Source organism: Schistocerca serialis, chromosome 1, assembly GCF_023864345.2.
Source record: "Schistocerca serialis cubense isolate TAMUIC-IGC-003099 chromosome 1, iqSchSeri2.2, whole genome shotgun sequence".
Classification (NCBI taxonomy): Eukaryota; Metazoa; Arthropoda; class Insecta; order Orthoptera; family Acrididae; genus Schistocerca; species Schistocerca serialis.
This window is the reverse complement of record NC_064638.1, coordinates 398,763,569-398,776,463: the sequence shown is the minus strand read 5'-3', so window position 1 is coordinate 398,776,463 and position 12,895 is coordinate 398,763,569. Positions and strand designations below refer to the sequence as shown.

Here is a 12,895-nt window from a genome sequence, read left to right as displayed (position 1 = left end):
TGTACTGTTGCAATTTCGGCGTATGTGCAGTGTCAAGCAGACGGATTCGATGTCATATTACGGTATAGAAACAGGTTAAAAATAACAACGTCCTTATCGGATGTCACCTTTGATGGTAACAGAGTCAATGGCTATCATAACATGAGTTATAAGATATGTGCATTTGTGATAGTTACATGCAGGTTGAAGTCAGCTAACAACATAAATATATGTATCATGTTAATCATGACACTGATGACAGCCGTTGCCATCAAGTGTGACACAGCCCTACATGAGCAATGTTATTTGTAGCCAGTTTCTATGCTGTAATACGACATCGAATCCTTCTACTCGGCCGAAACTGAAGGAGCACAATAAAAACAGTAATAGCCAAAAGCAGAAAATGACATTTAAAGTACATCAACTTTGGCGTAAAGTATAAACTATGTTTGTAATGAACTAGAGCTTCTTTAACATCTAGGGATGACGAGCCACTCATGGCAGAGCGCTCGGCATATGATCAGTTTTGTGGCAAAGGAGGCGGGTTATGATTGCATGAGACTATCATAATCTTGTGTGGACCTTTTAGGTAGTGGATAAAGGAGTCTTATCTAATGAGTGGATAAGAGCGGAGGGGACTATAGCTGGTTAGAAGGCTTACATTTCTGCACGAATTTCTGAATCTGGAAGTAGAGAGTCCGTTACATCGGTGCAGGGTGCGCTTGTACACGAAATTCCCTACATGTGACGATGGTACTGTGTCTCTGCATAGTTTGCTAGTGAATGTCAAAGTCTCGGCAAGTAACATAAAACTGTGAACATAATAAACTTACTACTTGAGGACTTGTATTCGTAAGTGTAGGGACCTCGTGGTCACCCATACTGGGACTCAATCTCACATTTCCCATAAGGGCAGAGGGAGGAGGGGAGGGGGAGGGAGGGAGAGAAGGGGGGGGGGGGGGAATTTGTGTCAGCAATGGTCGGAGTGCAGTGTTCACTTTGAGATAAGAGTAGAGGCATCACCAACAATTCACTCGGCAGAGATTTGGTGCTCGAGTTGTTCACCTAAGGTGCTCTCTCAACCGTTGCAGTCGGGTTGTTTCTGAGAAGCGCATGGCATGACTGCCGGCCGAGATAAGAGTAGGCACGGCATCCGCGTGGCTTGCAAACCGTTGCGACTCAGCTGCTCAGAGTCCACCTCTACTACCTGAGTCAAAAACATCTGCTCCTCTCACAAGGCAACTGCAGTGGGGCTGAAAGCCGCTCACAACACGCCCGTCTTCAATGTAATGAACGTCATCACGCATGGTGATCGAATGCAAGGTTAACAGAGAGCAAAATGGAACGTTCAGATTACTCCCGAGCACATTCTCCCATGTCTAAAAGAAAAATAACCACATTGGACACATTACAGAATGCTATTCCGTCACTATTTGCTATTTAATTAAGAACGAAGCTGTTCGTCAGCAAGCTACCATTACCAGGTGCCTTATTGCTGCCTTTCTTTTTCTTCTTCTTCTTCTCCCGTTACGGTCTCGATAGGACCATGCGTAGCCCCCTCATGAAGTGCATTTTCTTCTCGACCCAGAACCTCTTCATCCTTTCTCTTCTGTTCTGTTCTCCAGCTCTTTTTCAGAGATTTTCAGTATCCACTTCTCTCGTCAGCTACACTGCCGACTCTCTTCCCTTTCCTGTACCCTTCGCTGTCGTTGATCTGTGGCATATTGGTCGGTGTGCACTTGCTTCTCCAAGTTTCTTTCCCTTCTACCATGATCGCTGTGCAGACCAATCCTAGGCTAACAAACCACTTGGTTCCCGTCTTTCCTCTAGTCCTCTTCGTTGTTTCCCATACTCTTTTCGCCACTCGGTCTTTATTAATCCTGATCCCAGGCCCCGCAAATCTTACTTTTTAAGCCTGATTTTCTGATATTGTCCTCAAGCTCCTGTAGTTTCCCTAGGTCTTTGCGTTCACTTTTCACCACCTCTTCTAGGACCTAGTATTTTCATTAATATTTTTCACCTTTCTGTAGTTGTTCTGGATCGTATTTTCCTAGTTCTTTCGTCTTAGTCGCTTAAGTATCACATAGCTCGACGCTGAGTTGTAGTGTGCCGGTGGATATATTCTTTTTACTGCGTATGTCTCTGGTCATACAGAAGGCTGCATTCATCTTCATCCGCTTTACTATTCCCTCATTGCTCCTGTTTCTTCTTATACATATTGTTGCCTAACCGTAGTACTCCACATTTGCTTAAAAAGTAACTACACACTCTAACTTCGTTAAGGTTAAGGAGTAATTACTAGGAAGCGAATGTGGTGTACTATCATGTGATAAGAATAAGGCATCAGATGATTGCTGCATGCTGGCACTACGTTTCATGTTACTTTAATGAAATAAATAATGACTGAAGGAGCAAACTCTGCATAATACTCGTACATCGACAATAGAATCATTCAAGGGCCAAAGAAAATTTTAAAAACTTTTTTCCTAAATTCCTTCAGCGAATTGGGAAAGGTACTCACACGATGATCAAATAAGATGCTATGTTGCGCAGTATGAGAAAAAAATTATATTTGTCACGAAAACATTTTTTCACTGTTGCTGTCCCTTCATATGCCGGCTGTCTGTGTTTTAAAAGTATGAAGGTATTGAAGCCCGTTGAATTATTTGCTCTTGAATTTATATTTACTCGCAATGATATTCCTTATCTCATATTACCGTTTCTGGTGTGCTCAGCCTTTCCCAGAGGATACTTTGTAAAGGTTCAGTTACAGTAATACCGTCCGCAAATAATTGTGATTCAGAAGGAGTGAATATGTCATAGAACTATTTGACACACAGTTTAGCTTTCCGAATCGATATGTCACCATTACTACTATAGGATTATTAAAAATTATTGTCAACTACGTTGGGAAGGATACTAAAAACGCTCGTTGTTGCATAAAAGCAACCGAAAAAAGGGAAAAAAACGTTATGGGGCCATATTAACACAGTGAATCGCCCTGAAGAGGGGTCATTGTAAGTTATTTGCTGCCCTGTATGGGCTGTAAATGGCACATGAAATAAAAGTAGACGGTCAGCTTCTACTCAAACTTTGAAATATAATCGTCACTCTCGACAGTCAAAATTGGTCAACTTCAAAAAAGCGAATCATGTAAATCGTATAAAAGATTGCGTGTAGCAATAGCGTTCATTTGACAAGCCTCAGAACAATAATTGAAAATACAGCAGTATTGGTACAACAAATTACCCTTCGCCCTCACCCCGCGAGAGAGAGGGAGGGAGGGAGGGAGGGAGGGAGGGAGGGGGAGAGAGAGGGGGGGGAGGAAGGGGGGAGCGGGTTGGAGGCAGGTCTTTTGCTGACTAGCTTAGGTCTCAAATTTACGTAGCGTCTCATGTACAAAAGCAGTCTCTATTAGCAGAAATATTTCCATGATGTCCGCCCGCAGCTCTGTCTTCCATATGTAGGACTGTAACGAAGTCTACTCTCATGTCCTCTACACAGAGCGCCTGGCGATAGACTACGCGTTCCTAGTATCTACTTTCACTCCTGCCTCGCAAATAAAGCAGTGAGATTTCACAGTTTCTACAGCAATGCCCCGCAGTGTGCGACACATTACTTTAATACTCGTTATTGGAGATACGTTACGTTAATTTACGTGACTGACTTGACAGCAGAGAAAACAAGTCCATGATCAACATAGGGAAGGACGAATTCATTACCAATATTAAATATGTCCTAGAATGATGAGAATCAAAGCATATCATGAGAGCCAAAATCGTAAAGTAGCTTGGAGGATGGTTCTCAGGTGATCTCAGTGAAACGATAGCTTTCAAACGAAATAAGATCAAATTATGAAGGGCATACAGAGCGCATATTACTGACTAAGAAGATCGCATAAGAATCCTCGAATTACAAGAAAGACAGTGCGACAAAGGATTCTGCCAGATGGTAGACAATGGTACAGACCTAATGTCGAACTCTACCACCGCCATGAAAATCTGATCCTTGTCGTCAGAACAAGACGACATGCTTTCTATGGCCACCTGTAGGGAATGGACCCCCACGCGCTATCTTACAAGATTTTCAAAGCAGTCAACTAGGGTAAAACCACTGGGTTCCTGAGGTTCAAGCAAATAGAGAAAAACCTTCCAGAACATCAATTACTGACAGCGATGACTATCACAGTTTAGCTATTGAAACCATACCCTTCCTAATATCCATTATAAAAGTTAATCACAAAGAGACCTCGAAAAGGTCCGAGGAAAGTTCAGCAAGAAAGGACTACTGGGCTAGCAGAAAAGCCCACGGTACTAACAAGGGAACAGCCAATACACTTCAACAAGAACACCAAAAGGGGCAGACGACTACAGCAAAAAAGCACGCACCAAGGCCCACAGCCGGCCCAAACGAGCTCAAAAAATAATGGACTATTTTTAGATACGAAACGATACAATCAAGAGGACGTAATCCTGCATTTTTCAGGTCCATACCCTGACTGAAGAACATAGTATCTCGCCTGTATGTATCTCTACCATGCAGTGCTACATCATCACAGAAAAGATAAAATGCGGCGCAGTAATAGATAGATCACTATCTAAGCGTACAGCTTTTATGCTTTTTCAGTTATCCCCCAAAGAGTATGCAAAGCTGCAATTCCTGGTAATTCCTTCGATCACTATAAAAAACCTCCTTCTACTTAGTTTGGGTGCCAGTTTCTTACAGCACGGAATAATAACAAGCCCATCAAAAATTCACTCCATTGCGACCCCATAACTGAAAACGTTTATGATTTGTACCCAAGAAGGAAGTGCGGAACACCAGACGGACAGCACAAAAATTAGAGGGACAGGGTAGTCGCTCAGCTGGGAAAGGATAGAGGGCGGAAGCTGGCGTGGCCTGGATTACGAAGCCTCAAGGAATTCGCTTGGAAAATCTTAGACAAGCCACGGTAGACATGAATCGGAGTGGGAAAACAAAGATTTGAGCCACGTTCCTTTGGAGTGCGAGGCTAGAGTGTTAACCAATGCGTCATCTCGATCGTTCTAGCACTGCAACCGGACGTAAAAGTTTCTTTTCCGTTTCATTTGAGTTCCCCATCATTTGAGCACGGAAAGACTGGTGAGCCAGTGCTGTGTAGAGAGAGTCCAGTGAGCGCTTGAAGGAAACCAGGTTGATAACATATATCGAAGAGGCTACTGTTGACGTCAACAGGCAGAGTTTGTAACGGCCAGCAATCGGTCGGTTTGTGTGCGGAGAGGCTTCCTGCCTGTTCAAACAGGCGGCCGGTTCTGAAACTGTCCATCCCGGACCATGGGCGCCCCCAGTGCCCACCACGCCACAGGCCACGCCAGACAGCGGCGCGGACGTCACAGACGCCTCCACATGGCTCGGCGTTGGCCGCTTGCAATTCCGCCTTCGTCTACGCCGAGGCCGCAACACACGTGCGCTGCTACGTTGATCGTAGCCTGAAATCCATTGACGTCAAATGCCTTTCTTGTTGACTACCACACTAGCTTCACGTAGTTTCTCAGCCCCGAACACAACACGGGTGGCTCTCCCTGCAAAAGACTCGCCAAAGGTGACCTTATCAACGCAGTTCAGAGTATGGTTACAGTGCTTAGCAAAAAGTTATACTAATTATCTCAGTCACTGCACGAATATCATTCTGACGATGCTAGTAATGTTGCTAGAGAACATATGCTTTTACGGATTTCTAAAAATAATTTATTTATTCATTGTAAAGGAAGACAATAGCTGTACACTAAATTTAAAAAAGTGGAAGGATACAAAACGGAGACTTGGGCCACTGGTTTATAAGGAACTAATGCGGCCAGTCGAGTGCCTAGGGGTGACGTCCTTACTGTCTCGGAGCATTCAAGAATATTATGTAAATTGAAAGTGGACGGGGAGAGAGGACAGGAAAGGGAAAGAACTGATGATATCAGCTGCATCGGGACTTTATGCAGAATCAGCGGTGACGAATCAAAATGTTTGTCAGACCAGGACTACAAACCGGGATCTCCTGCTTACTACCTAGTTGTGTTAACCAATGCGCCACCCGGACACAGTGATTATCGCAAAAACGCGGATTGTCTCGGCACGCTCCCCAGCCGACTCATATTCCCACCTTGCGCCACCACTTACCCGCTGTCCCTGTCCGTGTCCTTTTTGCTTGCTAACTTTACGTTCCCACTCGAGACCGAAGGTAAATGTGAATCTGCACTGATGGTTGTGGGTTCTTAGACCATCGAGGTAAATCAGCGCCAAAGAAAGTGGTATAGGCATGCGTATTCAAATCCAGAGATATGTAAACAGGCAGAATACGGCGCTGCGGTCGACAACCCCTATATAAGATAACAAGTGTCTGGCGCAGTAGTTTGGCCGCTTACTGCTGCTACCATTGCAGGCTATCAAGATTTCAGTGAGTTTGAATGTGCTGTTATAATCGACGCACTAGCGATGGACACAGCATCTCCGAGATAGCGATGAAGTGGGGATTTCCCCGTACGACCATTTCCCAAGTGTACCGTGAATATCAGGAATCAGGTGAAACACCAAATCTCCGACATCGCTGCGGCCCGAAAGAGATCCTACAAGAACGAGACCAACGACGACTAAAGAGAACCGTTCAGTGTGACATAAGTGCAACTCTTCCGCAAATTGCTGCAAGTTTCAATGCTAGGCCATCAACTAGTGTCAGCGTGCGAACCATTCAACGGAACGGCTTTCGGAGCCGAAAGCCTACTCGTGTACCCTTGATGACTGCACGACACAAAGCTTTAACTTCGCCTGGGCCCGTCAATACCGACATTGGACTGCTGATGACTGGAAACGTGTTGCCTGGTAGGGCAAGTCTCGTCCCAAATTGTATCGAGCGGATGGACGTGTACGGGTAAGGAGAGAACACCATGAGCCCATGGACCCTGCATGTCAGCAGGGGACTGTTCAAGCTGGTGGATTCTCTGTAATGGTGTACGGCGTGTGCAATTGGAGTGATATGGGACCCCTGATGCGTTTAGATACGACTCTGACAGGTGACACGCACGTAACCATCCGTCTGATTACCCGCATCCATTCATGTCCATTGTGCGTTACGACGGACTTGGGCTATTCCAGCAGGGCAATGTGACATTCCACACGTTCAGAATTGCTACATAGTGGCTCCAGGAACTCTCTTCTGAATTTAAACACTTCTGCTGGCCATCAAACTCCCCAGACATGAACATTATTGAGCATATCTGGGGTGCCTTGCAACGTGCTGCTCAGAGGAGATCTCCTCCCCCTCGTACTCTTACTATTTTATGGACAGCCCTGCAGGATTCATGGTGTCAGTTCCCTACAGCACACTTCTGAGTCGAAGTCCATGCTACGTCGTGGTGCTGCACTTCTGCACGACATTAGGCAGGCGTATCAGTTTCTTTGGCTCTTCAGTATACGAATGCTTGGTGTCCGTTGTTTTGGACGGATTTTCATGAATATATCTTCAGTGTGGATGCCCCCTAGACCCAGAACAGACACCAAGTATTCATATAATAGCATTCAAGCACATTTCCGCTGAGTGCATTGTGTAAGTAGGCTATTTAGGTTTTCTTATTGGTAACGCCACGTAGCGCTCCGTATGAAAATCACTGGCTGTGCTGTGTGCAGTCTGTGGCTAGTTTGCATTGTTGTCTGCCATTGTAGTGTTGGGCAGCTGGATGTGAACAGCGCGTAGCGTTGCGCAGTTGGAGGTGAGCCGCCAGCAGTGGTGGATGTGGGGAGAGAAATGGCGGAGTTTTGAAATTTGTAAGACTGAATGTCATGAACTGCTACGTATATTATGATTTTTCAACACTGTTAAGGTAAATACATTGTTTGTTCTCTATTAAAATCTTTCATTTGCTAACTATGCCTATCAGTAGTTAGTGCCTTCCGTAGTTTGAATCTTTTATTTAGCTGGCAGTAGTGGCGCTCGCTGTATTGCAGTAGTTCGAGTAAAGAAGATTTTGTGAGGTAAGTGATTTGTGAAAGGTATTGGTTAATGTTACTCATGGCCACTCTTTTGTAGGGATTATTGAAAGTCGGATTGCGTTGCGCTAAAAATATTGTGTGTCAGTTTAAGGACAGTCATGTACAATTTTTCAAAGGGGCGTTTCATATGTCGACCCTTAGCCGAGGATACCTCACTGGAATCTTCTGATTTTTTCTTGTAGTTTGTGTAATTAGTGTAGCTTTTGTTTATTGCTAGCTCGTAATTGTAGAGAGAATCTCCTTTGTAGTTGTAGTTTTTCATTGTTGTACAGTAAAACAGTTGTGGCATGCATGTAGATTTGCACCAAGTATTTCGCAGCTGCACTAACAATTAACGAGATATTATTTTCAGTGCTATATTAATGTGTTTTCTTATTTTGCTCTTCAAATTGTGCTTTTTCTGTGTTGTCGTGTGAAATATTGTGACAATAATGGCTTGTGAAAAACGTAATACTAGGCTCCAAAGTAAACTGAGAAATAATAGTGATGACGAGCGTAGTTTATCAGCACCACTGTGTAATGAATTAACAGACATTCAAAGTAGTAATTTGGTAATTGTGCATAGGGAAATGGAGCGGGCGACAAATAATGGCGTAGACAGTGAAACAATTAGTGAACAGGGAAGCATTATCGATGGATCGGTCGGCAACAGCTTGCCTCAGGAATCCGAAATGACAGGACACAATCTCGCAAATACTGTAGATTCAGGTTTTGGGTCCTCACCGTTTTCTCAAATAAGTCAAGACACATTTTCTGCTTGTCAAAATATGAATGTTGCCGGTGCAAATTCACTGCCGAAAAGCACTGAGGAACATGTTTCAGACACCAGTGCATTGTTATTACAATTAATACAACAAATGGGACAAACACAGCAAAAGCTTCAAAAGTTAGACACAATGGAACAAAATCTTCAAAAGTTAGACACAATGGAACAAAATCTTCAAAAGTTAGACACAATGGAACAACACCAGAGACAAACACAGCAACAGTTAGACGCAATGGAACAAAATCTTCACACCACGCTTGAACAAACACGTGAAGATTTAACTAATGAGTTACATAAAATCGAATCGAAATGTCAAAAAGTCTGTACTGACGTAAAAACACAAATTTGTGAGCATTTCCAACCTATTTTTTCGCGTCATGAAAATGCATTACAGAATCACGAAGCAGCCATAAAAGAACTGCAAACTATTGTTCATGAAAATCATGAGACCTTGCAAGCTAAAATTGACTCAGTTGCATCTACCGATTCGGTTACACAACTTGCAAAAACTCAGGAAAACTTAAAGGACACAGTAGATACTCTGAAAACTGGTTCAGAAAGACACATGGAGGAAATTAGTTCATTATAGAGAAAGTAGTTGAACTTTCGGATCAGCTAAATAATTTATCTACGAAGGTAGATGATAATCTGAATGACACAAAACCGGTAGTCTTTAATGATACAGAAGAGTGCGAACAAATTAGTAAATTCAAACAAAATCAGAATCAAATTAATACGCAACACCAAAGAGAAATCCGGGAAGTACAAGATCAGCTGACTCAGGTAATACGAGAATTGCGTATTTCAGACGCCACTCGCGCTCCAATACGGGAAGAGGGACATAGAAATATGGAACAGCCACAAAATAATAACTCAGGGCACTTCGGAAATTATGAAAGAAATTGGCAAGGTACACCGAATTTTGAGATGGAACCGCCGAAACTACGTAACAATGACCGACATGCGACTCGCCGACATGATGATTTTGACTATAAGCTGTTCATTAGTACAGGTAAATTCAAAACATTTAAGAATTCTGGCAACGACATTCATCAACAAGCATGTCTCCATCAATTCTCTCATTGTTTTCCTCCCAACTGGTCATTAGAGCACAGATTAGAATTTATGTGTGGCTACTTACAGAATGAACCAGCTGTAAGATTGCGATCGGTCATTCACGATTGTCACAGTGAAGGGGAATTTTACCATGCCTTCCTCTCAGCATATTGGTCTCAAGCTACACAAGACCGAGTAAAACATAGCACTTTGAACAATCTGAATTTTCCAGTCTTGTCAAATATTTTGAAGACATGTTGCATAAGAATCAATATCTTTCAAACCCATACAGCCCTTCAGAACTCATCCGCATTTGCTATATGAAATTGCCTGAACATTTAAGAAATATTATTTTGGCAGGACGTTGCAAAGACGACATTGAAGCTTTTCAGGGACTCTTACAAGAATTAGAAATTGACACAGACAGTCGCGGGATGCGAAAACAGGAAAACAATCACTACAGGTCACATCCGTCACAATTCCGTGACGACAGAAGCAATAACTGGACACAACAAGTCTATTCTTACAACGCAAATCGTGACCAAAACAGACACCATTGATATGACAACCACTGGCAGAGTAATAATAGTTACAGAGAAAGATCGCATTTCCGTAGTAATGAATATGACAGAGATTACCATAGAAACAGACAATATGGCAACAAAAACAATTATTATCAAGGGAGACAGAATAACTTCAGACGCAACAGTTCAGCGCGCAGTTACGATTCCGGGAGAAATTCTCCACCACATGACCGACAAACAAGAAACTACACTCCTGGAAATTGAAATAAGAACACCGTGAATTCATTGTCCCAGGAAGGGGAAACTTTATTGACACATTTCTGGGGTCAGATACATCACATGATCACACTGACAGACCCATAGGTACATAGACACAGGCAACTGAGCATGCACAATGTCGGCACTAGTACAGTGTATATCCACCTTTCGCAGCAATGCAAGCTGCTATTCTCCCATGGAGACGATCGTAGAGATGCTGGATGTAGTCCTGTGGAACGGCTTGCCATGCCATTTCCACCTGGCGCCTCAGTTGGACCAGCATTCGTGCTGGACGTGCAGACCGCGTGAGACGACGCTTCATCCAGTCCCAAACATGCTCAATGGGGGACAGATCCGGAGATCTTGCTGGCCAGGGTAGTTGACTTACACCTTCTAGAGCACGTTGGGTGGCACGGGATACATGCGGACGTGCATTGTCCTGTTGGAACAGCAAGTTCCCTTGCCGGTCTAGGAATGGTAGAACGATGGGTTCGATGACGGTTTGGATGTACCGTGCACTATTCAGTGTCCCCTCGACGATCACCAGTGGTGTACGGCCAGTGTAGGAGATCGCTCCCCACACCATGATGCCGGGTGTTGGCCCTGTGTGCCTCGGTCGTATGCAGTCCTGATTGTGGCGCTCACCTGCACGGCGCCAAACACGCATACGACCATCATTGGCACCAAGGCAGAAGCGACTCTCATCGCTGAAGACGACACGTCTCCATTCGTCCCTCCATTTACGCCTGTCGCGACACCACTGGAGGCGGGCTGCACGATGTTGGGGCGTGAGCGGAAGACGGCCTAACGGTGTGCGGGACCGTAGCTCAGCTTCATGGAGACGGTTGCGAATGGTCCTCGCCGATACCCCAGGAGCAACAGTGTCCCCAATTTACTGGGAAGCGGCGGTGCGGTCCCCTACGGCACTGCGTAGGATCCTACGGTCTTGGCGTGCATCCGTGCGTCGCTGCGGTCCGGTCCCAGGTCGACGGGCACGTGCACCTTCCGCCGACCACTGGCGACAACATCGATGTACTGTGGAGACCTCACGCCCCACGTGTTGAGCAATTCGGCGGTACGTCCACCCGGCCTCCCGCATGCCCACTATACGCCCTCGCTCAAAGTCCGTCAACTGCACATACGGTTCACGTCCACGCTGTCGCGGCATGCTACCAGTGTTAAAGACTGCGATGGAGCTCCGTATGCCACGGCAAACTGGCTGACACTGACGGCGGCGGTGCACAAATGCTGCGCAGCTAGCGCCATTCGACGGCCAACACCGCGGTTCCTGGTGTGTCCGCTGTGCCGTGCGTGTGATCATTGCTTGTACAGCCCTCTCGCAGTGTCCGGAGCAAGTATGGTGGGTCTGACACACCGGTGTCAATGTGTTCTTTTTTCCATTTCCAGGAGTGTATGTAAACTACCGACAAAACGACAGACCTGAATTCCATCAGAACTGGCGAGCTTCAAACAGGGCAGGGCCTTCTCGTCAAGGTGAATTTGTAGAAGTTAGGTCTCCTAATCCCAATAACGACGCGCGCCAACAAAGAGGCAGACAATGACTCGCACCGCAGGCAGCCACGTGCGCCCGCTGGCTCAGAGAAAAATAACATAGACGCTAACCTTGAGAAAAATTCCAGTATTCTTTACCGACGTATACCGCATGATAATTGCATTCAAGTTGAAAATCAAGTACTATGAAGAGTAAAGGATTGCACCACATTTCACATGTAAAACCGTTTACTGAGAGATAATCTGCTTTTTAACATAGTCTTTGCTATAAAATTTTTCACTTCACGTTACTAGTATGCTTTGTCACACATACAAACTGTTAACATGCAACAATGATTTAAAGTTAACTATCCAGTCAAGAAACTGGGCAACTTATTTAGACGAGAATTACAAATGCATTGTTATAGTGAACAGACGACACAGTGTTGTTATTTGTGCATTCTTGCTTGTTAGTTGCACCATCACGTAACGACTATAAGGCTCACATACTTAGAACATATACCGGCACTGCTAATGAGATTTTCATGCAACATTTTGGTTTACTTGAAAAGACATTCTTTATTTGAAGTACTTTCTGTGGGATTAAAGATGACTTAGCACTAGGTTTCTTTGACAGCTACACAATTATATCACGACGCTACTAATGTGTGACACAATTTACATTGTTGCTTTTGTGCTGTATCTGCTTTATATCTGCACCGTTTTTCTGAATTCTTCTGGAAAGTAAAACATGTTTCATAGTAACTTTGTGGTATAGCTACAATAAGACAGCCTTTTTTTTTTTGTA

The 12,895-nt window shown here is 44.4% G+C and overlaps 1 protein-coding gene across 2 annotated transcripts in view; it reads right to left on the bottom strand.

The window, feature by feature from the left end:
- Window positions 1-12,895, bottom strand: part of LOC126471774 (protein similar) — a 723,501-nt gene that overhangs the window by 348,224 nt on the left and 362,382 nt on the right. The gene's annotated exons all lie outside the window — the stretch shown is intronic.